Source organism: Ranitomeya imitator, chromosome 2 (genome assembly GCF_032444005.1).
Source record: "Ranitomeya imitator isolate aRanImi1 chromosome 2, aRanImi1.pri, whole genome shotgun sequence".
Taxonomy (NCBI): domain Eukaryota; kingdom Metazoa; phylum Chordata; class Amphibia; order Anura; family Dendrobatidae; genus Ranitomeya; species Ranitomeya imitator.
Window position 1 is genome coordinate 444,593,025 of NC_091283.1, and position 23,573 is coordinate 444,616,597.

Genomic DNA, 23,573 nt, shown 5'->3' on the forward strand with positions numbered 1-23,573 from the left:
ACGGGAAGATCTGAAATAAAATCCATAGAGATATGTGTCCAAGGCCTCTTCGGGACCGGCAAGGGCAAAAGCAACCCACTGGCACGAGAACAGCAGGGCTTAGCCCGAGCACAAATCCCACAGGACTGCACAAAAGAACGCACATCCCGCGACAGAGATGGCCACCAAAAGGATCTAGCCACTAACTCTCTGGTACCAAAGATTCCAGGATGACCAGCCAACACCGAACAATGAACCTCAGAGATAACTTTATTCGTCCACCTATCAGGGACAAACAGTTTCTCCGCTGGGCAACGATCAGGTTTATTAGCCTGAAATTTTTGCAGCACCCGCCACAAATCAGGGGAGATGGCAGACACAATTACTCCTTCTTTGAGAATACCCGCCGGCTCAGATAAACCCGGAGAGTCGGGCACAAAACTCCTAGACAGAGCATCCGCCTTCACATTTTTAGAGCCCGGAAGGTACGAAACCACAAAGTCAAAACGGGCAAAAAACAGCGACCAACGAGCCTGTCTAGGATTCAACCGCTTGGCAGACTCGAGATAAGTCAAGTTCTTATGATCAGTCAAGACCACCACGCGATGCTTAGCTCCTTCAAGCCAATGACGCCACTCCTCGAATGCCCACTTCATGGCCAGCAACTCTCGATTGCCAACATCATAATTTCGCTCAGCAGGCGAAAACTTCCTGGAAAAGAAGACGCATGGTTTCATCACCGAGCAATCAGAACTTCTCTGCGACAAAACAGCCCCCGCTCCAATCTCAGAAGCATCAACCTCGACCTGGAATGGAAGCGAAACATCTGGTTGACACAACACAGGGGCAGAAGAAAAACGACGCTTCAACTCTTGAAAAGCTTCCACAGTAGCAGAAGACCAATTGACCACATCAGCACCCTTCTTGGTCAAATCGGTCAATGGTTTAGCAATACTAGAAAAATTGCAGATGAAGCGACGATAAAAATTAGCAAAGCCCAGGAACTTTTGCAGACTTTTCAGAGATGTCGGCTGAGTCCAATCATGGATGGCTTGGACCATAACAGGGTCCATCTCGATAGTAGAAGGGGAAAAAATGAACCCCAAAAATGTAATCTTCTGAACACCAAAGAGACACTTTGATCCCTTCACAAACAAAGAATTAGCACGCAGGACCTGAAACACCGTTCTGACCTGCTTCACATGAGATTCCCAATCATCCGAGAAGACCAAAATATCATCCAAGTATACAATCAGGAATTTATCCAGGTACTCTCGGAAGATGTCATGCATAAAGGACTGAAACACTGATGGAGCATTGGCAAGTCCGAATGGCATTACTAGGTACTCAAAATGGCCCTCGGGCGTATTAAATGCAGTTTTCCATTCATCGCCTCGCTTAATACGCACAAGATTATACGCACCACGAAGATCTATCTTGGTGAACCAACTTGCCCCCTTAATCCGAGCAAACAAATCAGATAACAGCGGCAAGGGGTACTGAAATTTAACCGTGATCTTATTTAGAAGGCGGTAATCTATACAAGGTCTCAGCGAACCATCCTTCTTGGCCACAAAAAAGAACCCCGCTCCTAATGGCGACGATGACGGGCGAATGTGCCCCTTCTCCAAGGACTCCTTCACGTAACTCCGCATAGCGGCGTGCTCAGGCACAGATAAATTAAACAGTCGACCTTTTGGGAATTTACTACCAGGAATCAAATCGATAGCACAATCACAATCCCTATGCGGAGGTAGGGTATCGGACTTGGGCTCATAAAATACATCCCGGTAATCAGACAAGAACTCTGGGACCTCAGAAGGGGTGGATGACGAAATAGACAGAAATGGGACATCAGCATGTACCCCCTGACAACCCCAGCTGGACACAGACATGGATTTCCAATCTAATACTGGATTATGGACTTGTAGCCATGGCAACCACAACACGACCACATCATGCAGATTATGCAACACCAGAAAGCGAATAACCTCCTGATGTGCAGGAGCCATGCACATGGTCAGCTGGGTCCAGTACTGAGGCTTATTCTTGGCCAAAGGCGTAGCATCAATTCCTCTCAATGGAATAGGACACTGCAAGGGCTCCAAGAAAAACCCACAACGCCTAGCATACTCCAAGTCCATCAAATTCAGGGCAGCGCCGGAATCCACAAATGCCATGACAGAATAAGATGACAAAGAGCAGATCAAGGTAACGGACAAAAGAAATTTTGACTGTACCGTACCAATGGTGGCAGACCTAGCGAACCGCTTAGTGCGCTTAGGACAATCAGAGATAGCATGAGTGGAATCACCACAGTAGAAACACAGCCCATTCAGACGTCTGTGTTCTTGCCGTTCAACTCTGGTCAAAGTCCTATCGCACTGCATAGGCTCAGGTTTATGCTCAGATAATACCGCCAAATGGTGCACAGATTTACGCTCACGCAAGCGTCGACCGATCTGAATGGCCAAAGACATAGACTCATTCAGATCAGCAGGCATAGGAAATCCCACCATGACATCCTTAAGGGCTTCAGAGAGACCCTTTCTGAAAATAGCTGCGAGCGCACCTTCATTCCATTGAGTGAGTACGGACCACTTTCTAAATTTCTGACAATATACCTCTATCTCATCCTGACCCTGACACAGAGCCAGCAAATTTTTCTCTGCCTGATCCACTGAATTAGGTTCATCGTACAGCAATCCGAGCGCCAGGAAAAACGCATCAATATTACACAATGCAGGATCTCCTGGCGCAAGAGAAAATGCCCAATCCTGAGGGTCGCCACGTAAAAAAGAAATTATGATCCTAACTTGTTGAACTGGGTCACCAGAGGAGCGAGGTTTCAAAGCCAGAAATAGTTTACAATTATTTTTGAAACTCAGAAATTTAGTTCTATCTCCAAAAAACAAATCAGGAATAGGAATTCTTGGTTCCAACATAGAATTCTGAACCACAAAGTCTTGAATATTTTGTACTCTTGCCGTGAGCTATTCCACACATGAAGACAGACCTTTAATGTCCATCGCTACACCTGTGTCCTAAACCACCCAAATGTCTAGGGAAAAAAAAAAGGCAAAACACAGTGCAGAGAAAAAAAAATGGTCTCAGAACTTCTTTTTTCCCTCTATTGAGAATCATTAGTACTTATGGCTTCCAGTACTGTTATGATTAGGTAATTCAGTACCACAATGGACATAGAAGTCAGAGCACATACAGTGAGCTGACAATAACCCAAAAACATAGAACGAGCTCTGAGACGTGGGAACTCTGCTGACCGCAATCCCTAATCCTCTCCAACCACACTAAAGGCAGCCGTGGATTGCGCCTAACGCTCCCTATGCAACTCGGCACAGCCTGAGAAACTAGCTAGCCTGAAGATAGAAAATAAGCCTACCTTGCCTCAGAGAAATACCCCAAAGGAAAAGGCAGCCCCCCACATATAATGACTGTGAGTAAGATGAAAAGACAAACGCAGAGATGAAATAGATTTAGCAAAGTGAGGCCCGACTTTCTGAACAGAGCAAGGATAGGAAAGGTAACTTTGCGGTCAACACAAAACCCTACAAACAACCACGCAAAGGGGGCAAAAAGACCCTCCGTACCGACTAATGGTACGGAGGTACACCCTCTGCGTCCCAGAGCTTCCAGCAAGCAAGAAAAAACCAAATAAGCAAGCTGGACAGAAACAAACAGCAAATAAAAATAACAAAAGCGGAACTTAGCTATGCAGAGCAGCAGGCCACAGGAACGATCCAGGAGGAAGCAAGACCAATACTAGAACATTGACTGGAAGCCAGGATCAAAGCACTAGGTGGAGTTAAATAGAGCAGCACCTAACGACTTCACCACATCACCTGAGGAAGGAAACTCAGAAGCCGCAGTACCACTTTCCTCCACCAACGGAAGCTCATAGAGAGAATCAGCCGAAGTACCACTTGTGACCACAGGAGGGAGCTCTGCCACAGAATTCACAACACATTCTGCGACAGGGCAGTGAGAATCGATCTCCCTGTGCTGCCGCTATAGGGCCCCTGAGCAGGCGGGGGGGGGGGGGCCCGGTGCCAGCAGTGGGCCCCCCGCCCACTATCGCAATGTGAGCTGTATCGGCATCTAGCCGATACAGCTCACCGCAGTGATGAGGGAAGGAGTGCTGCGCTCCTTCTCCCATCATCCCCCACACTGACAGCGGGCGCGATTACGTCACTGTCCGGCGCCCGCAGTCAGTGTAGATGAGCGGGAGCAGGGAGCGCCGCTGGAAGAACAAGGAGGAAGAGAGGTGAGTATCTGTTTATTTGCAGGAACTGTCTATTGGGGGGGGTGCTGCCTTATTTATAGGATCTGTCTATTGGGGGGGGTGCTGCCTTATTTATAGGATCTGTCTATTGGGGGGGTGCTGCCTTATTTACAGGATCTGTCTATTGGGGGGGTGTGCTGCCTTATTTATAGGATCTGTCTATTGGGGGGGTGCTGCCTTATTTATAGGATCTGTCTATTGGGGGTGTGTGCTGCCTTATTTATAGGATCTGTCTATTGGGGGTGTGTGCTGCCTTATTTATAGGATCTGTCTATTGGGGGGGGTGCTGCCTTATTTATAGGATCTGTCTATTGGGGGTGGGTGCTGCCTTATTTATAGGATCTGTCTATTGGGGGGGTGCTGCCTTATTTATAGGATCTGTCTATTGGGGGGGTGCTGCCTTATTTATAGGATCTGTGTATTGGGGGGGGGGGTGCTGCCTTATTTATAGGATCTGTCTATTGGGGGGGGGGGGGGTGCTGCCTTATTTATAGGATCTGCCTATTGGGGGGGGGGTGCTGCCTTATTTATAGGATCTGTCTATTGGGGGAGGTGCTGCCTTATTTATAGGATCTGTCTATTGGGGGGGGGGTGTGCTGCCTTATTTATAGGATCTGTCTATTGGGGGGGTGCTGCCTTATTTATAGGATCTGTCTATTGGGGGGGTGCTGCCTTATTTGCAGGATCTGTCTATTGGGGGGGGGGGTGTGCTGCCTTATTTATAGGATCTGTCTATTGGGGGGTGCTGCCTTATTTATAGGATCTGTCTATTGGGGGGGGGTGCTGCCTTATTTATAGGATACTGTCTATTGGGGGGGGTGTTGCCTTATTTATAGGATCTGTCTATTGGGAGGGGTGCTGCCTTATTTATAGGATCTGTCTATTGGAGGGGTGCTGCCTTATTTATAGGATCTGTCTATGGGGGGCGGGGTGCTGCCTTATTTATAGGATCTGTCTATTGGAGGGGTGCTGCCTTATTTATAGGATCTGTCTATTGGGGGGGGGTGCTGCCTTATTTACAGGATCTGTCTATTGGAGGGGTGCTACCTTATTTATAGGATCTGTCTATTGGGGGGGTGCTGCCTTATTTATAGGATCTGTCTATTGGGGGGGGTGCTGCCTTATTTATAGGATCTGTCTATTGGGGGGTGTGTGCTGCCTTATTTATAGGATCTGTCTATTGGGGGGGTGCTGCTTATTTATAGGATCTGTCTATTGGGGGTGGGTGCTGCCTTATTTACAGGATCTGTCTATTGGGGGGGTGCTGCCTTATTTATAGGATCTGCCTATTGGGGGGGGGGTGCTGCCTTATTTATAGGATCTGTCTATTGGGGGGGGGGTGCTGCCTTATTTATAGGATCTGTCTATTGGGGGGGTGTGCTGCCTTATTTATAGGATCTATTGGGGGGGTGCTGCCTTATTTATAGGATCTGTCTATTGGGGGGGGGGTGCTGCCTTATTTACAGGATTTGCCTATTGGGGGGGTGCTGCCTTATTTACAGGATCTGTCTATTGGGGGGGGGGTGCTGCCTTATTTATAGGATCTGCCTATTGGGGGGGTGCTGCCTTATTTATAGGATCTGTCTATTGGGGGGTGCTGCCTTATTTATAGGATCTGTCTATTGGGGGGGGGGTGCTGCCTTATTTATAGGATCTGCCTATTGGGGGGGTGCTGCCTTATTTACAGGATCTGTCTATTGGGGGGGTGTGCTGCCTTATTTACAGGATCTGTCTATTGGGGGGGTGTGCTGCCTTATTTACAGGATCTGTCTATTGGGGGGGGGGGTGCTGCCTTATTTATAGGATCTGTCTATTGGGGGGGTGCTGCCTTATTTATAGAATCTGTCTATTGGGGGGGTGCTGCCTTATTTATAGGATCTGTCTATTCGGGGGGTGCTGCCTTATTTATAGGATCTGTCTATTGGGGGGGTGTGTTGCCTTATTTATAGGATCTGTCTATTGGGGGGGTGCTGCCTTATTTACAGGATCTGCCTATTGGGGGTGGGTGCTATTTTATTTACAGGATCTGTCTATTGGGGGGGTGTGCTGCCTTATTTATAGGATCTGTCTATTGGGGGGGTGTGCTGCCTTATTTATAGGATCTGCCTATTGGGGGGGGTGCTGCCTTATTTATAGGATCTGTCTATCGGGGGGGGGGGTGCTGCCTTATTTATAGGATCTGTCTATTGGGGGGGGGTGCTGCCTTATTTACAGGATCTGCCTATTGGGGGGGGGGGGTGTGCTGCCTTATTTACAGGATCTGTCTATTGGGGGGGGGTGCTGCCTTATTTATAGGATCTGCCTATTGGGGGGGTGCTGCCTTATTTATAGGATCTGTCTATTGGGGGTGTGCTGCCTTATTTACAGGATCTGTCTATTGGGGGGGGTGTGCTGCCTTATTTACAGGATCTGCCTATTGTGGGTTGCTGCCTTATTTACAGGATCTGCCTATTGGGGGGGGGGGGGTGCTGCCTTATTTACATGATCTGCCTATTGGGGGGGGGGGTGCTGCCTTTTTTACATGGTCTGTCTATTGGGGGGGTGCTGCCTTATATACAGGATCTGCCTATTGGGGGGGCGCTGCCTCATATACCTGATCTGCCTATTGGGGGGTGCTGCCTTTTATACAGGATCGGCCTATTCGGGGGGTGCTGCCTTATATACAGGATTTGCCTATTGGGGGGTGCTGCTTTATATACAGGATCTGCCTATTGGGGGGTTCTGCCTTATATACAGGATCGGCCTATTGGGGGGGTGCTGCCTTACATACAGGATTTGCCTATTGGGGGGTGCTTCCTTATATACAGGATCTGCCTATTGGGAGGGATCTGCCTTATATACGGGATCTGCCTATGGGGGTGCTGCCTTATATACGGGATCTGCCTATGGGGGTGCTGCCTTATATACGGGATCTGCCTATGGGGGGTACTGCCTTATATACAGAATCTGCCTATGGGGGATTCTGCCTTATTCTACAGGATCTGGTTATGGGGGGAGTGCTGCCTTATATACAGGATCTGGCTAGAGGGTGGAGTGCTGCCTTATTCTACAGGATCTGCCTATAGGGGGGAGTACTGCCTTATTCTACAGGATCTGCCTATGGGGGGAGTGCTGCCTTATATACAGGATCTGCCTATAGGGGGAGTGCTGCCTTATTATACAGGATCTGCCTATGGGGGAGTGCTGCCTTATTCTGCAGGATCTGCCTATGGGGGGAGTGCTGCCTTATTCTAAAGGATCTGCCTATGGGGGGGGTGCTGCCTTATACTACAGGGTCTGCCTATGGGGAGTGCTTTAAACTACAGGGTCTGCCTATAGGGGTGCTGCCTCGTGCTATATTGAGGACTATCTGGCACATTATACTATATGGCGTTTATCTATGGGGCCATCATACAGTATGGGGATTACAGTGTTGGAGCCATCAAATAGTTTGAAGGCTACTAAGGCGTCAGTATACTGTGTGGGTGGTACTATACAGTTAGGGGGCATTATACTGTGTATAGGGGAGCTGTACGGGGGGGAGACTCGGGACATTATTAAATGTAAAGTGGGCACTTATTGAAATAGGGGAACTCAGGTTACTGTGACTATCAAAGGGGCACACAGAGGGCATTATTACTTTCTAGGGGGCAAAATGTGGGCTCTGTTTTCTAGGGCACTTGCACCCGGCATTACTATATTATAGAGGGGTGCTTTAGAATTTAGAGGGTACAGAGAACCACAGAGTAAGTGCAGTAATAGGGTTACATACGGCAGCAGCGGCTCAGTATTGGGGTATCAGGTGCAGTAATAGGGACACATACGGCAGCAGCGGCTCAGTATTGGGGTATCAGGGGCAGTAATAGGGACACATACGGCAGCAGCGGCTCAGTATTGGGGTATCAGGTGCAGTAATAGGGACACATACGGCAGCAGTGGCTCAGTATTGGGGTATCAGGTGCAGTAATAGGGACACATACGGCAGCAGCAGCTCAGTATTGGGGTATCAGGTGCAGTAATAGGGACACATATGGCAGCAGCGGCTCAGTATTGGGGTATCAGGTGCAGTAATAGGGACACATACGGCAGCAGAGGTTCAGTATTGGGGTATCAGGAGCAGTAATAGGGACACATACGGCAGCAGCGGCTCAGTATTGGGGTATCAGGTGCAGTAATAGGGACACATACGGCAGCAGCGGCTCAGTATTGGGGTATCGGGCAGTAATAGGGACACATAGGGCAGCAGCGGCTCAGTATTGGGGTATCAGGTGTAGTAATAGGGAAATATATGGCAGCAGGGACTCAGTATTGGGGTATCAGCAGGATTAGGGGTTTGTGCAGGTTGAGAATAGATGGTGATGGCTGGAATGTGAGAAGTGAAACGTTTCTTTGTTGTTTTCTCTGCAGACAAGTTGTAGCTGGAAGAAGTTGTCATGTCGGTCTGGACCAGATGGAAAAGACGGGAAAAGTGACGATTCCATCATAAAGAACGTCAATGGTAAGTCCTTATCTGTAACTGTGCTGTGATCTCTTATATGCTCTGTAAGGCTGGTATTTACCACTGACCATATGGCGGTAATATCCATGTTGGTCATTATATAGAGATTATCTTCAGTAACAGCGCGGTCATCTGCTGAGGTTCTCCACTATTAGGGGGCGTCATCGAGTTGTAATCAAGGTTACTTGATTAGGGGCCCACTCAGAAGCTTCGCCCCCCCCTGGACCAAAACCCTAGCTACGCCTCTGCTGCCTCCGGAAGAAGTTCATGCGAAACGCGCATTGGGGCTGCTGTGGAGCGCACACTGACAGATATTATTATGGGTAAGTGGAGCGTCCTTTAAAGGACTCCTTTACTTTTTGTGTACCATGTTTAATTAAATAGTGGAGATGGAGCAATTTTTTGCCTATTATGTATATAGAGGCTTTGGTACATCCACCTATATCCAGTCCTATTAAATGGGCTCTATATGTTATAATGGGTATTAGTGGATATGGACTACACTCTTGTTAGGTTCGCTCACTGATTCATTCTGTTATTTCAGTTGTGGTGCTTCCCCCCACATGAGTTGATGTTTGTGCTTTTCATGTCTGTTTTATACTGTTCTTTTGATTGTGTATTTTTTAATAAAATATTGAAATAGTTTAAACTGGTTGGGACATGTATTCCTTTGGTTCTGTGTAGGATTTATAATACTGCCTATATGTACAAGAATATAACTACTATAATACTGCCTCCTATGTACAAGAATATAACTACTATAATACTGCTCCCTATGTACAAGAATATAACCACTATAATACTGTCCCCTATGTACAAGAATATAACTACTATAATACTGCCCCTATGTACAAGAATATAACTACTATAATACTTCCCTTATGTACAAGAATATAACTACTATAATACTGCCCTTATGTACAAGAATATAACTACTATAATATTGACCCCTATGGAGGTATGGACTGGGGTGTCTGGAGTCAACGGTGGAAAGGATTCGAGGGGCCCACCATGCATGCTACATGCAAATATCTGTAAGCCCTTATTCACGTTATAATGGAGCGTCGACTGTAAAAGACAGGCGGCTCCTGCACATCTACTATGCACTCACCATTACTGGGATGTACAATTACAAGGGAGAAATATCACCACACCATGACCAGACCATATAGTAACCAGAATAATAATACTACATACAAGGGAGAAATACTGCCACACTGTGACCAGACCACATTTTACCACCACATAGTGACCGAATAATACTATATACAAGGGAGAAGTACCACCACACCATGACTAGACCACATGAGTATTAAAATACTGATCTCTAATAAAAACCACAATACTAACAACACTGTTATTACCACAACTGACATTATACACAGGAGCTGTGTATATAGTATAGAGTATAGTGTATAGTGTCAGTGTATAGTTAATACAGTGACTCACCAGTGACTACAGCTTATAATGTACAGTTAATGGAGGGATCACTGGAGACATTATACAGAGCTCCTGTGTATAATGTCACCGGTGATCACTGTATTACCTGTATGCTAAATACAGAGTTACTGTGTATATGGTGTCAGTGTACAGGTAGTACAGTGATCACCAGTGACATGATACACAGGAGCTCTGTATATAGTGTCAGTTTACAGGTAATACAGTGATCACCAGTGACACTATACACAGGAGCTCTGTATATAGTGTCAGTGTACAGGTAATACAGTGATCACCAGTGAAATTATACACAGGAGCTCTTTATATAGTGTCAGTGTACAGGTAATGCAGTGATCACCAGTGATCACAAGAGCTCTGTATACAGTGTAAAATGTGTGTGTACATGTGATACAGTGACTCACCAGTGACATCTCTTGGTGAAGTCCATCATCTTCACTTTTCTTCTTCACCTGGCACAGTCCGCCATCACTTCTTCCTGCCGGGACTTGTGTCTACAGAGAATAACGCAGTCATTTTTACCTGATTTCTTCTAGAGCACATTCTCTACTCTTTCCCTCACTTCTACAATATGCCAGATGAAGAAAAAAAGCAAAGCGACATAGTGCTGTCCTGCACTGTAACTGGACCTCCATTTTATCCCCCCATTGAAACCAGTCTCCTAAAAAGTATATTATCGAAGTAATAATGTCCCCTAATTGCCCCATACAGTAATTGTCCCCCACTTGCTACCGTAAACTATCTATGTAGAAGAATCTATGTAGAAGAATATAACTACTATTTTATTGTCCCCTATGTACAAGAATATAACTAATACTAGATGGTGGCCCGATTCTAACGCATCGGGTATTCTAGAATATGTATTTAGTTTATTTATGAAGATTTGAGAATAATGCAATGAATACACAGGATTCGGCCGGCCGGGCGTGACCAATTAGCGAAGCGTGGTTCAAATCCGGCCCAAATTCGTGGCCGGACTGCATCTGTCGCTGATTGTTTGCGGCCGGCCAGGTGCGACCAATTAGTAAAGCCAGGGCCAGCTCCAGGTTTTTGAGGGCCCCGGGCGAAAGAGTCTGACAGCTCACATAGCATACGTATAACACAGCCCACATAGTATATAGCATAGCCACGTAGTATATAGCACAGCCCACCTAGTATATAGCACAGCCCACGTAGTATATAGCACAGCCCACATAGTATATAGCACAGCCCATGCAGTATATAGCACAGCCCACGCAGTATATAACACAGCCCATGCAGTATATAACACAGCCCACGTAGTATAGAGCACAGCCCACATAGTATATAGCACAGCCACGTAGTATATAACTCAGGCCACATAGTATATAACAGAGCGACGTAGTATATAACACAGCCTATGCAGTATATAACACAGCCCACATAGTATATAGAACAGCCAAAGCAGTATATAACACAGGCCACATAGTATATAACAGAGCTACGTAGTATATAGCACAGCCACGTAGTATATTGCACAGCCACGTAGTATATAGCACAGCCCACGTAGTATATAACACAGCCTATGCAGTATATAACACAGCCCACATAGTATATAGCACAGCCTAGACAGTGTATAACACAGCCACGTAGTATAAAACACAGCCCATGTAGTATATAAGACAGCCCACGTAGTATATTGCACATCCACGTAGTATATAGCACAGCCCACGTAGTATAAAGCACAGCCCACATAGTATATAGCACAGCGACGTAGTATATAACACAGCCCACGTAGTATATAACACAGCCCATGTAGTATATAACACAGCCCACGTAGTATATGACACAGCCCACGTAGTATATAGCAATGTGGGCACCATATCCCTGTGAAAAAAAGAATTAAAATAAAAATTAGTTATATACTCACCTTCTGGCGGTCCCCAGATCCAGCCCAGGCCTTTAGGGATGCTCCTCGCGACGCTCCGTTCCCAGTAATGCCTTGCAGCAATAACCCGTGATGATGTAGCCGTCTCGCTACATCATTCACACTGCGGGGCTGGGATTCCTAGGCATGCGCACTGTGTGTGTGTGAGTACCCAGGTCGCAGTGCGCATGCCCGGGAATCCCAGCCCCGCAGTGTGAATAAATCATAAGACACTGAGGGGCTGGGATTCGCAAGAAGGGCGGCCGCACAGGCGTAGTCAGCTAGACTGCATATGAGGACAGATGGGCAGCGCTCACTGCGCCTGCCCCAGGCATGACAAAAGAGCGCAGGCGCCGGCAGATTTCAAAACAGCGCTGAGGAGGCGGCACCCGGCGCCAAGAAGACTTGAGTGACGGCTGTGAGGCGTCTGCAGCAGGGGGGGAAAGGCCTGCCTCCAGGACTGAAGACAGGTATTTCGGACAAATTACAAAACGGATTATTTCTGCATTTACAGCACCAATAACTAAAAGAGCCACCTTGTCAGAATGCAGCATTACTGCTGCACAAGGTGGCTCTTTTAGTTTCAAACGCCTGGGGGGAGGGGGGGTGACAGGTTCCCTTTAAATTCTAAAAAGTTCATTTTTTCTCATTAATGTGCACTCTGCACCCCATCTTGACTGAAAAACAACAGAAATGTAGAAATTTTTGCAAATTTAAAAAGAAAAACTGAAATATCACATGGTCATAAGTATTCAGACCCTTTGCTCAGTATTGAGTAGAAGTCCCCTTTTGAGCTAGTACAGCCATGAGTCTTCTTGGGAATAATCCAAGTTTTTCACACCTGGATTTGGGGATCCTCTGCCATTCTCCCCTGCAGATTCTCTCCAGTTCAATCAGGTTGGATGGTGATCGTTGGTGGACAGCCATTTTCAGGTCTCTCCAGAGATGCTCGATTGGGTTTAGGTCAGGGCTCTGGCTGGGCCGGTCAAGAATGGTCACAGAGTTGTTCTGAAACAACTCCTTTGTTATTTTAGCTGTGTGTGTACCTTGAGTACTGCAGAAATTCTTTTGTAACCTTGGCCAGATCTGTGCCTTGTCACAACTCTGTCTCCGAGCTCCTTGGCCAGTTCCTTTGACCTCATGATTCTCATTTGGTCTTACGTGCACTGTGAGCTGTGAGGTCTTATATAGACAGGTATGTGCCTTTCCAAATCAAGTCCTATCAATTTAATTAAAAACAGCTGGACTCCAATGAAGGAGTAGAACCATCTCAGGAAGGATCACAAGGAAATGGACAGCATGTGACTTAAATATGAGTGTCTGAGCAAAGGGTCTGAATACTTATGACCATGTGATATTTCAGTTTTTCTTTTTTAATACATTTCCAAAAATTTCTACATTTCTGTTTTTTTTTCAGTCAAGATAGGGTGCAGAGTGTACATTAATGTGATGAATAAGAACTTTTTTTGAATTTGCCAAATGGCTGCAATAAAACAAAGAGTGAAAAATTGAAAGGGGTCTGAACACTTTCCGTACCCACTGTATATTAACACAATATACTGCACACATGCATACTTATACATATATAATAAATATATACAGAAACACACATACAGTACATAGTATGTACATGCATATATATAACCACACACTGCAGATATACACAATCACACTATATACTGTATGTACATGCATATACTGTATATACACACACCGCAGATAGACACAATCATACTATATACTCTATGTCTGAGGTTCCCAACGTTTCTGACCTTGAGAGCCACATTCAGCTCTGAGAGAGGGTCGCGAGCCACATTCAGTTCCCGCCCCTTCACAATAGTGGCAACCAAAGCCCCCATTACAGACATAATGGTAACCAAAGCTTTTCCACAAAAAATCACTCCAAAGCACCTCCTCTGACAGGTGGTATCATCTTGTTTCTAGCGTACCATACATAAATTATCTTAAAACCCATAAGACCAGGATATATGCATCCAGATCTGCTCTTTTGTGCAGGGCTACTCACAAAATTCACCTTTTTCAGATGTGCTCTTCATACCTGTTTGTAAGAACTGGAGCTAATGCACCAAGCTGACAGACAGCCGCGAGCCAAAACTCATGAGACCGCGAGCCACATGTGGCTCCCGACCTACAGGTTGGTGACCCCTGATCTATAGTATGTGCATAAAGTGATTGTATTGATGATTGTTCAGTGAGAGAATTAGTGCAAATCAATTGCAGGACACAGTCCAATCTCAATGTCCGTAATCTGGGCCATCGGACAGGAGCCCTAGAAACCATCTACCTCCTGTGACTCTTCTTTTGATTAGCCATCCTGGCACAGCGTCATATGTACATCACGCCGTAACAATGACATTGTACATGGCCGGAGGCTCAGAAGAAGAGCCGCATGTTCCAGGAGTTATAAGGCAGTTCTCAGGCCTTAGGTCCTCCCAGCCACAGACTGCTGACGTGGCTGATGGACCGGGTCCTGCAAAACGAGTCCCATCACCTCTATACTGTGAGCATGGAAGTGTGATGGTCGGCCAGTATGAAGAGTCTATTAAATAACCGCCAATTGGTTTGCATGTAGCCGATCCACGGTCGGATACTATTAGCTGTAGGAAATTTACTGCTCTTCCCACTGCCTATAAGAATAAATGCAACTGAGTTCAATTTCACTAATCATTTCTATAACTCACAATTATTGGTTGATTGGCCACCAGTAATACATTTTATGCTAGGGTTACATGGCGGCACGTGTCAGGTGACAATTACATTGTACGTCTTCTTGCAGGATAGAATATAATCATTTCTTATGGTGTTACGTTGCAATTTTAACCTAACACGATTGCAACACAGAGGTACAAATGTAGAAATATGTTGGATTTTCTGTTTTTTTTATTACAGAAAAATAATGGAGACAACAAAAAGTTCGATTTTTGATACTGGGTGTTTTATTGCTTCCTTATTTACTTATACTTATAAATTTGAGGTTCTTAGTGCACATTTTGATCAAATTGTGCAAGCCCATCTGCCAACGACAAGGCGACCTCATCAGATGGGGCCCTACACTAACAGACTAACCTATCTATTGTGTTTATACTATTCTCAATCTCATTAGCACAATCCTTTCATTACTATTACAATATTATTACACTTATTATTGCTATTATTACTCTAGTACGAGGGGATCCCTAAAATAAAAGCTGTTAATCCAGAAGAAGGCAAAAACCCCTGGACACATTACGCCAATTAGTGTCAAGGGGAAAAATTCCTTCTTGACCCCGGGAAAAAGCGATCAGTCCTAAGTCCCTGGATCAAACCTGCTGATGCTTAATAATGTAATATGCTATTATTATACTATTTCTAATAATGTTGTACGATTCTGATTTATATTGCTATTTTTTTCTATCACTATTTATTAAATATATGCATTTCTATTATTTTAACTTACTGTTACTAATATTTTTTTATTATATTACATTATTCTTTGTTAACTATTTATTAGATCCCTATTCCTAATGCGATTGATCCAGAAGAAGGCAAAAAAGCCCTAGACACTTTCGGCCAATTCATGTCACAGGGGAAAAATTCCTTCTTGACCCCGAGAAAAGGCGATCAGTCCTAGAACCCTGGATCAAATCACCTAATACCTATTAATTATGTACTAATTATTATAATCCTTACCCTAGATGCTGTTGTTTTATTATTACTATTATCACTAATATTATACTTTATACTATATTATAGAATTATTAAACTAGTGCTAATTTTACTGTAACCTTCCTAATACCTAGGTCCTTATTCCTAAACCTGTTGATCCAGAAGAAGGCAAAAACCCCTGGACACATTCGGCCAATTGGTGTCTCAGGGGGAAAATTCCTTCTTGACCCCGAGAAAAGGCGATCAGTCCTAGAACCCTGGATCAAATCCCCTAATACCTATTCAGATTTTAATAAATCTTATTAATATTGTATTTTTAATATTATAATATTATTATTACTTTACTAATTACATTATTTCTGTTTTATTATCACTTTATACTATATTATATAATTGTTCCACTAGCGGTAATTCTACTATAACCTTCCTAATACCTAGATCCTTATTTCTAAAGCTGTTGATCCAGAAGAAGGCAAAAACCCCTGGACACATTCAGCCAATTGGTGTCTCAGGGGGAAAATTCCTTCTCGACCCCGAGAAAAGGCGATCAGTCCTAGAACCCTGGATCAAACCTGCTGCTGTTATTTATAGGTTTCTATCATTATTATACAATTAATATTAAAGTTATTGCTCTTATTAGAATATTACACACTATATTACTACTCCTATCATTATAAAAGTCTTTATAGTGTTTTACTATATTTTAAGCTGTATTAATCTAATAATATTTTATGCTAATTCTTTTTATTAATTTTAGATTTGAAGCTGTCGATGTTACTCAGCTTCAGACGTCCATCAGCGCCTCATTGGTTTGAGGAGGATGGTCCAGATGATATTCCTCCTTCCTCTGAGGTTGGTGTTAACGTATTGGAGGATGGACTGCTGGCGGATCTTGTGTCTTCGTGCCGGCTGCTTCTGAACTCTTCTTGTGGAGTTGTTGTTCTTCTGCACAACTTCTTTTTTCTCTTCTGATGCCTTCTCATCTTCTTCTTCTGTCTCCTCCATGTCTTCTGCCTCATCTTCATCAAACTCTTTAATTTCCCGATATTTCATTGCGTCCTTGGGCATCTCCATCTCCTCTTCTTTCGGTTCCTCTGGCATTGATGTCGGCTCTGGTTTTTCGTCATCCAAAGGAAATGGCAGATATTTCTTCTGAGCTTCTCGGTTGGTCGGCATGAGGCGCTAAGGAAAAAATAGATTCAGTCACTTGTCTACTGAGATGTTCTTTTACATCTATGGACAGAACATGGACGACATAATATGCGGTACGATCAGTGACCTCCATATTGAAGATCGGTGACGGCAGGAATCTGGTGCAGTAGATCAGAAGTTGTTGTTCTCTTTCCTCCTTTGTGCAGGGATAAGCTGGAAAGAAAACACAAGCAGATAAGGGATCAATCACACAATGTCCAGAGGAATCAAATCATGAAAATTACAGGAAGATCCTTAAACCCAACATCAATGTGACCTGACAGATTCTGAATGATTCCGGGACAGAAGAGCATACAATCTACTATTGAAAACTATTTCTGACTTTCTGCTCACTCTACATTGTGATGCAATTCTGTGCTGGACTAATAAACGTTCTGGATTATTAAATGCTGGATAAAAGGAAGGGAATCATATTTCCAGATTAACTGGGAATACTTTTATTTAATGAACGATCTCACATGAGAAGTATCCAGGTCCGAAGACACATTCCTGGCGGAGGTAGAAGTCCTAAAGAAAACAGAATCCGGTCAGTGTCCACTTATCACTCCTCAGGGGTGGAGAATAGGACAAGGGGTCCGGTTATAATGAAGCTGCTGACCCCCAGAGATCCGCGGCTCGCAGCCATCCTGTATTCATCTCCTGTAGTAGCCATAGAAAAATCTGTGAATCCAAAAAAGATTTAGTCACAGATCTGATAAAGACACAAACACTGCAGCTTTCCTCACACATTCAAAGTGAACGTCCCCCCGGTATCGGACCCCCATTACACTCATACATGCAGGTAATATGACCCCGTGGAGCATAGCCTTTACTGGGTGCTTGTACAGTCTCCTGACAGCAGAGGCCCCAGTATAGGTAACGCCACATACAACACATAAGGTGCACTGGATTGTACTGGCGCCCTGTAAATAAAGGCACATGGCATACAGGTATTTCTGTGCTCTTCATGCCCATAAGTACAGGTAAGCCCTAAACAATGACACCCAAATAGGCTTCACTACCAGCACATAAAGCCGGACCCCCACTAACAGTGCCAGAACACTAATCCCATTGACATTAGTGGCATAAAAATGTCCCTCAATAACTAATACTGGCAGCAGAGTGTCCTGTGAAACCTAAAGATAAAACTCTGCTTTCCTGCAGCCACTAGGGGGAGCACAGTGCACCAGTATATATTATGCAGATAGCTCCCCCTAGTGGAGGGTGATAACTGCCGCTGTGGCACATTTGTCTACTCTGCTCATTTCTCTCCTACTTTAGGTGAAATGATAAATTCATCAGCGGATTCCAGATAACAAGAATAAGTCTTCAGGGGGATGAGATAAATCAGTGTCAGTTACAGCAGATGATGGGATGGGAGCAACTCACCGACATCCATGTTCACCGCTCACTGTCCTGTAACAGACTGAGGATGATTGACAGTTTGCGTTATTTTCAAATTCAAATGCAGAGATCCTATTGGCTGCTGACTAGTGTCATGGAACACACAGCATTTAAAGGGACATGATGCTGTTATTTCTTTCTTTGCAGAGTATTTCATATGTGTGTTGTAATTGTGCTTATAATAGGAGTGGAGATAATCAGGTGGGCATAGCTTTAGTTTTCCATACAGAGAGATTTCAATGTCATTAAATATAATATCAGAACATTAGGGACCTGATTCATTAAATGGAAAGTTCCATAGAAAAAATTATGTTCACCAATTGAAAGAATGCACACTTTTAATATATTTTTTAATATTAACATTTGTTTTTAACGGAGAAAATATGAAAAATAATTGTAAAAGTTCTGATATTTTCCACTCTGAAACACTAGGGGGAGCTGCTGCTGAAATCTGCCATGAAAACCTCATGTACAACTAGCTCACATTACGACTGCAGTAAAAGTGGGCGGGATCTGCTCACGTGTGTGTGATGTCACTCCTCCCCATCTGGGTGTTTCCAAAAGGATAAGAGAGGAGGAAGTTTTGGGATCACAGTGCGGAGCCATTTTTTGGTGATTGCAGAGTGATCCTGACATGTCACTGAGGACGGCTGTTAGTTGGTGCTGATCACTGTATCACACACTGGGGTTAGATACGCTGAGTGTAATGCACACTAGGATAAAATACAGTGTCCAGTGTAGTGTATCACATGATGGGATTAGATAAGATAAAGGGCCCAGTGTAGTGTATCACACAATGGGATTAGATGCAGGACCCAGTGTAGTGTATTACACAATGGGATTAGATACATGGCCCAGTGTAATATATCACCTGATGTAATTAGATACAGGGCCCAGTGTAGAGTATCACACGAGGGAATTAGATATGAGGCCCAGTGTAGTGAATCACATGATGGGATCAGATACAGGGCCCAGTGTAGTGCATCACATGATGGGATTAGATAAAATATAGGGCCCAGTGTAGTGTATCACACGATGGGATTAGATAAGATATAAGGCCCAGTGCAGTGTATCACACAATGGGATTAGATACAGGGCCCAATGTAGTGTATCACATGATGGGATCAGATACAGGGCCCAGTGTAGTGTATCACATGATGGGATTAGATACTGGCCCCAGTGTAGTGTGTCACACAGTGGGATTACATACTGGGATGAGTGTAGTGTATCACACGATGGGCGTCACAACACAGCTGTCAGGTGACCTGGGACAACACTAGGGGGCACCCTAGCTCACCCTATTCCCAGGATACTTCTGAAGGTGAAGATGCCGGGGCCACCAAACCTTGCCTTATCTCCTGAATCCTCCCTCCATCTGTTCCCTTCCCCCACCCATGGAAGAGGGGAGCTGCTGTGCACCGCAGTATACCAACCCGAAGAACAAGGCAACACGCACAAGGGCAACTGAAAATATCAGGCATACAAATATTCACTCATATATTACAGAGGAATGCACTGGGGAGTGGAGGATGGGGAAAAACCAAAGTTAGAGGAAGAAAGAGAATTATCACACAAACCCAAGCAACAGTCACAGATACAGCCACTAAACTCCATCTCATATAACCACCAAACAACAGTCCTCCCAGCCATGCAGCATAAGCTACTCTGACGATGTGTGTCAGCCAGGACCTAGATTATATAGGGGATAGGAGTGGCTAACTGAGCTCAGCTGAGTACTCAGACTTCCAGAGCTCCCAAAATGGCAGATTAATCCCTGTACTGCCAAAAGAAATGTACACCATGCTTATTTTCTGCACAGGAACAGGAGCAGACGCTGCGGTCTTCTGGCTCCTGTCGTGGTAACCCTGTGGCAATGGGATTATATACAGGGCCCAGTGTAGTATATCACATGATGGGATTAGATACTAACCCCAGTGTAGTGTATCACACAATGGAATTAGGTACAGGGTATGTACAAGAATATAACTACTGTAATACTGCTCCAATGTACAAGAATATTACCACTATAATACTGCCCCTATGTTCAAGAATATAATTACTATAATACTGCCCCTATATACAGGAATATAACTACTATTATACTACTCCTTATGAACAAGAATATAACTACTATAATACTGCCCCTATGTACAAGACTATAACTACTATAACAATGCTCCCGATGTAGAAGAATATAACTACTAAATACTGCTCCCTATGTACAAGAATATAACTACTATACTACTGCTATGTACAAGAATATAACTTCTATAATACTGCCCCTTATTTACAGGAATATAACTACTATAATACTGCCTCTATGTACAAGAATATTACTACTATAATACTGCCCCTATGTTCAAGAATATAATTACTATAATACGGCCCCTATATACAGGAATATAACTACTATTATACTACTCCTTATGAACAAGACTATAACTACTATAATACCGCTCCTGTGTACAAGACTATAACTACTACAACACTGTTCCCTATGTAGAAGAATATAACTACTAAATACTGGTCCCTATGTACAAGAATATAACTACTATACTACTGCTATGTACAAGAATATAACTTCTATAATACTGCCCCTTATTTACAGGAATATAACTACTATAATACTCTCCCCTATGTACAAGAATATAACTACTATAATACTGCCCCCTATGTACAAGAATATAACTACTATAATACTGCCCCCTATGTACAAGAATATAACTACTATAATACTGCTCCCTATGTACAAGAATATATCTACTATAATACTGCACCCTGTGTACAAGAACATTACTATAATATATTCTCCCACCTGAGCTGTGGATCTCTGCAGCTCCTCCACAGTGACCATGTGTCTCCTGGCTGCTTCTCAAATTAATGCTGTGCTTGCTTAGGTAGGTCTTGATAGGTTTGCAGTTGTGCTATACTCCTGCCATTTTTGGAGGATGGATTGAGCAGTGCTCTGTGAGATGTTAAGAGCTTGGAAATTTTTTATAGCCTAACTCTGCTTTACTCTTCTCCACAACTTTATCCCTGAGCCATTTGGTGTGTTCTTTGGTTTTCATTATGCTGTTGAATCCTTAATGTTCTCCAACAAACCTCTGAGGTCTTCATAGAACAGCTGTAGTTATCCTGAGAATATATTACACACAGGTGGACTCAATTTACAAATTCTGTAACTTCTGGAGGCAATTCAGGATTTTACTTAGGGGTGTCAGACTATAGGTGACTGAAGAGTACTAATAAACATCAAAATTTGTAGATTTGTATTTTTAGAATCTATATACATAATTGTCTAAGGGGTACTTCCGTCTGTCTGTCTGTCCTTCTGTCACGGATATTCATTCACTGGTTGGTCTCGGCCGCTGCCTGTCATGGCTGCCGCGACCAATCAGCGACGGCCACAGTCCGATTAGTCCCTCTCCTACTTCCCTGCACTCACTGCCCGGCGCCCGCTCCGTAATCCCCTCCACTCACCGCTCACACAGGGTTAATGGTAGCGGTAACGGCCTGCAGTGTAACGCACTCCGTTATCGCTGCTATTAACCCTGTGTGTCCATCATCAATAGTAAAAATATGTCATGTTAAAAATAATTTAAAAAAAAACTAAAAACCTGCTATACTCACCCTCCGCCGCATTTCTCGCTCCTCGCCACGCTCCCGGGACCGCTCCATTGCAAGCGGCAGCTTCCGGTCCCGTCCCAGGGCTGGTGTGCGGCAAGGACCTGCCATGACATCACGGTCATGTGACCGCTACGTCATCATAGGTCCTGCTCACACCAGCCCTGGGATCGGAAGCTGCCGCTTGCAACGGAGTGGTCCCGGGAGCATGGCGAGGAGCGGCAAAGGCGGCGGATGGTGAGTATAGCAGGACTTCAACGGGCCTTCGCAAGGTGAGTATATGTTTGTTTGTTTTTTAAGTCTCTATACTACGTGGCTCTGTGCTGGCCAATATACTACGTGACTGGGCAATATACTATGTGGCTGGACAATATACTCCGTCGCTGGGCAATATACTACGTGGCTCTGCTATATACTATGTGGCTGGGCAATATACTACGTGACTGGGCAATATACTACGTGACTGAGCAATATACCGTACTACGTGGGCTGTGCTATATACTATGTGGCTGGGCAATACGTGGCTGGCCAATATACTATGTGACTGGGCAATATACTACGTGGCTCTGCTATATACTATGTGGCTGGGCAATATACTACGTGACTGGGCAATATACTACGTGACTGGGCAATATACCGTACTACGTGGGCTGTGCTATATACTACGTGGCTGGGCAATATACTAGGTGGCTGGCCAATATACTACGTGACTGGGCAATATACTACGTAGCTGGGCAATATACTACGTGGCTGGGCAATATACTACGTGGCTGGGCAATATACTACGTGGACATGCATATTCTAGAATACCCGATGCGTTAGAATCGGGCCACCATCTAGTACTTAGATAACCATGTATTTTTGCTTTACACTTCACAAATACTTGTAAGGCCATGTTCACACAGTGCGTTTTTTACCGCGGAACCGCGGCGGTTTTGCCGCTGCGGTTCCGCAGCTGTTTTCCATGCAGGGTACAGTACACTGTACCCTATGGAAAACAGGACACACTGTGCACATGGTCCGGAAATTGTAAAAAAAAAGACGCGCTGAATAGCTCCCGGAAAAAAGAAGGAGCATGTCAATTCTTTTTCCGGAGCCGCAGCGGTTCTGCACCCATAGACCTCCATTGTGAGGTCCAAACCGCAGTAAAACCCGCAGATCAAAAATATATCTGCGGGTTTTACTGCGGTTTGATGTGCAGAACCGCTGCAGCAGGAAGTGCGGGGAGCGGGCGGAAGTGCGTGGGCGGAGTGTGGCTGCCCCCCCCCGTGTTCCGATCCCGCCCCCCCGTGCTCCGATGCCCCCCCCAGTGCTCCGATGCCCCCCCCCAGTGCTCTGATGCCCCCCCCGTGCCCTAATCTCCCCCCCTTATACTCACCCGGCGTCCCGGTGTCCGTCCGGCCGTCTTCTCCCTGGGCGCCGCCATCTTGCAAAATGGCGGGCGCATGCGCAGTGCGCCCGCCGAATCTGCCGGCCGGCAGATTCGTTCCAAAGTGCATTTTGATCACTGAGATATAACCTATCTCAGTGATCAAAATAAAAAAAAAGTAAATGACACCCCCCCCCCTTTGTCACCCCCATAGGTAGGGACA

The 23,573-nt window shown here is 44.8% G+C and overlaps 1 long non-coding RNA gene across 1 annotated transcript in view; it reads left to right on the plus strand.

Annotated features, from left to right (window-relative positions):
* Positions 1 to 17,517, plus strand: part of LOC138667473 (uncharacterized) — a 35,903-nt gene extending 18,386 nt beyond the window's left edge. The window contains exons 4-5 of the long non-coding RNA XR_011318778.1: positions 14,141 to 14,251; positions 16,520 to 17,517. This is a non-coding gene — a long non-coding RNA (uncharacterized lncRNA). The remainder of the gene's footprint in view (positions 1 to 14,140; positions 14,252 to 16,519) is intronic.
* The last annotated feature ends 6,056 nt before the right edge of the window (positions 17,518 to 23,573 follow it).